The sequence below is a fragment of the Otolemur garnettii genome, unplaced genomic scaffold (genome assembly GCF_000181295.1).
Source record: "Otolemur garnettii isolate 467f Iridium unplaced genomic scaffold, OtoGar3 scaffold00003, whole genome shotgun sequence".
Taxonomy (NCBI): domain Eukaryota; kingdom Metazoa; phylum Chordata; class Mammalia; order Primates; family Galagidae; genus Otolemur; species Otolemur garnettii.
In genome coordinates, this window is record NW_003852398.1 from 45,951,593 (window position 1) to 45,955,695 (window position 4,103).

Below are 4,103 nucleotides of genomic sequence, written 5' to 3' on the forward strand. Positions count from 1 at the left end.
AAAAAAAAAATTCTTCAGTATAATTGAATTGCAACCATCAAAATTAGGATAATTAACATTATAATCCTTACACTCATTCAGGCTTTTCTATTCATCCTAATAATGCCCTTTATTGCAAATAAGCAAACAAATAAAAAAATTTCAGAATCATGCATTGAGCTTGACTACAGTTTTTTGTTTTTTGTTTTTTTTTTTTTAATTCTAGTTTCATTTCGTCTGGAAAGTTCCTTCCTCTATTTTTGACAGTGATAATCTTGACACTTCAGAAGATTCTAGGGCAGTTATTTTGTCCAATGTCCCCTAATTTGGGCTTGCCAAATGTTTCCTTATGATGAAACTTAGGTTGCACAACTTTTATAGAAACATCACAAAGAGAAATCAAGTTTCTCCTATTGCAGTCCATCATGTGACATAAGAATGTCACTATGAAAGTTTTGAGACAGATAGTGTTATGGTCTTTTATTACACTTCCAAGAAATACAGTCCTCAGTGACATCCTTTCTGATTCACCCATGCAAGTTTCAACTTACTTCACCCATGCAAGTTTCAACACCAGCTTACTGGTGTTGCTGGAAAGGCTTCCTTTGTTCCCATCCAGGCAGCTCTCCTTCAGTGTCGCTGCAGAGCTGGGAAGAGAGCACTCTTGGTAGATAATTTTCTGTGATTTTAAAAGTGGTTTAAAAGAATTTCAAAGACTTGACTGTTCACAACAGGATTTCAGGGACTTGACTTCTTCCTGTGCAACACTTTTTGATGATTTCAAGAATTTAAAAGAGGCCAACTTCACTGACAGACGAGGAGAGGCGTGGGGGTCCAGTGACTGCAGTGACTGTGGAAAACATCGCAGTTGTGAAAAAATGGTTCACGAAGACAATCAAGGACATTTAAGGACATTGAAGCAGCACTACAATTGGACCACCAACAGGGTGAAAAGTTCTGCATGATTGATTACCTTAGAGTCAGGAGAGTTTCATCCTGATGGGGGCCTCATGCTTTGACAGATGAACAAAAGTGCATCTGTGTGGAACGATGTGAAGAAATGTTTCTGACATTGTGTTTCTGCATGTGTTTCTGACATTGTTACTGGTGATGAAACCTGAATTTCCAAGGTTGATCCAGAGAATAAGTGTTAGTCAACAGTGGGGTTATTTTTTCCTGATAAAAATTCACCAACAAAAGTGAAGTGGCCCTGAAGTGTTGGAAAGAACATGGCAGCAACTTTCTTCTCCCCAACTTGTCGTGTCACAGCTGCTCCTCTGGACTGTCACTGCTCAGTGGTACACGACACTGAGCCTACCAAAGATTTTCAGGAGCATCAAGAACAGCAGCCAAGGACAGGATTGTGGGGACCATCTTGCACCATGACAATGCATCTGCCCACACAGCCACCATCACCATTCAGTTCCTGGAGTCCACAGAGGTGAAACTTAGGACTCATCCACCCTACTGTCCTGGCCTAACCCCATGGGATTCTTTCCTGTTCCTCACAGTAAAAAACTGCACTCCAGAAGAAGGTTCTCCATCCCTGAAGAAGCTGTTCATACCCACAGTGAGTTTATAGCCCATGAAGAAAATGAGTGGAAAGAGTGTTTCCAAAAATGGCTGACAAGAATGCAAAAGTGCATAGAATGCCATGGCAATTATCTTGAGAAAATAATCAAAACGGTTTCTTAATTTTTGTGTATCTTAACACCTTTATAGTGTTCCTCATATGACTCCAAATTGTTCTGTTACTCGTGATGTTCACTTTGGTTGCTAATGAAGGTGGTGTCTCCCAGGCTTCTCCACTTTATAATGAAGAAGCATTTTCCAGAGATATGTGAACATATATATCCCCTATAGAGACTACGTGAGCAGTCTGTTTCTTGTCCAGTTTCAATGTATTATTTTACTGATGTCAGTACTGATTCAGTCTCTAGATTCATTGACTCATTATTTATCAATTATTTGTTTTGATGTTCACAGTATTCCTCATGTGTCCAGGGAAAGCCCCTTCACGTAGGTTCCTCTGTCCTTTACACGTGTCCATATACAATTTTTGAGTACTATGTTATGTTCAGGCACCAGAAGGATTTCCAGGATCAGCTTGTACTTTCCCTGCTCAAGCCCCAGATTTAGCCTTCTCCAAGGAGCACCAATAGTTTTAGCTGAGAATGGTATTTAGAAAAAGAGATATAGGTGCTAGATGTGGTTTTTGATATGGAATGTTATGGTCTTTGTCTTTCTCAGGAGACAGAACTAAGAAGCGTCTGTATGTAACTTCTGTGTGTCTATATCTCTTTACCCACCTGTATATATTGAAAACCATGATTTAACTGATACTTCAAATTCACCATTTGATTTATTCTATTTTTCTCTCTTTCTGTGTTTGTAATCTTCTGCAACACTAGGAATTATGGTTTCTGTTACCCTTCAAATGTTTGTTTAGCTGATCAGGGTCTTTTATCTGTAATAGGTCTCCTTTTATCTGTAACAGGGCACGACTTCTCCGCCTTAGTGCTGAGAATCTTCCCTGTACTAGTTCACCTTGGGTGGACTCTGACCACTGTCGTGCAGCTGTCCCAATCACAGAGCTGTGTCCATCTTCACCTTGCAGGATTGGACTCTGAGATGCCACATTGTTATTTTTTCCAATTAGATGTGGAGTAAAAACTCCACCTGGTCTCTGATAATGGCCACTCTGACGACAGACGTCCACCACATGCTCAGGCATTGACACCTACATCTGTCTGGATTTTTACATAGATATTTTCTTCACCTGGCTTGGCTCAAATATCTATTCTAGGTCATGGCATAGATGTGCTTGTCTCTATCTAATGACATTGGACTGAATTATTTAAGGGAAGGGGAAAGGAAAAAAAAGAATGATTCATCACTTTTAAACCATGTTCATACATGCATATTCATATCCATTCTTCCTCTCTTTTTCTTTTCTCATTTTCTCAGTCAGACAGTTCCTTAAAATGTTGAGTCCACCTACCTTCAACTTGTGCACTTATTCTTAGTCATTGTAAATAAACCAAAAAAAATTATCTGCAACAATATAACTAAAGTGTATTAAATTCTAGGTAAGTATACAAAATATAAACCACCAATAATTATTTTTCATCATTCGGTTTTATTTAGATTTACCGTCATTGTTACCATTTTTGTTTCTCTTCTGAAATCTCGTATCGCTCATCTTCCATCTGAGATCCTGTATATTTATTCTGACAAGGTATTTTTCTTTCCAATAGTAGGTTCTACTAACAATGATTCTTTTGGAATTTGTTTATCTGAAAATAGAATTGTTTTTGCTCTAATTTTCTATGTCATTTTTGCTGTAAAAAGAATTCTGGTTGGCAATTAGTTCCTTTCACTGCTTTGAAAATATCATTCAGCTGTCTTCTGTTTTCCACTCCAGCTACAGAGAAGTCAAGTTTTAACTGTCACACATTAGAAGGTAATCCTTAGACATTTTTAACCTCCCCATTTTCTTTAGTTTTCACCAGTCACTAATGTGATTTGGTGTGGACTTTCTTTTGTGTTAAATCATGAAGTATGAACTGTCCAATTTCTTAAGCACTAAACTTGACACTTGGTATCTTTGACCTTTGACATTTCACTTTGACACTTTTTTTTATTGTCTATTTTTTCTTTGTGTATGCGTGAGAGGTACATTCTCATCCTTTCAAACACATGTTTTGGCTTGTAGTTATCTTTCAAAGAAGTATTTTTAGAGCAATTTTGTGAAATTTTGGATAAACAAAGAACTCCTCTTATTTTTGAATATGAGTTCTGCTGTGGAACCAATGCAGCTCAGCCAGCTCAAAATATCAATGAAGTGTTTGGAAAGGATGTGGCTGATGAATGCACACTACATGGATGGTTTGAGAAGTTTTGTTGGTGATTCTAATCTTAAAAATTAGCCTTATGGGTGACTTGAGACCAAGGTGGATAATGATGAGCTCAAAGCTGTAGTGGGAGTGAACCCATCTCAACCCTACGTAGGAATTAGCAGACAGGTTTGATGTTACCATCCCAATAAGATTAGAACATTGGAAACACATCAGCAAGGTGAAGAAGCTGGATAGATGGGCTCCATATGAATTAAATGAGTGTGA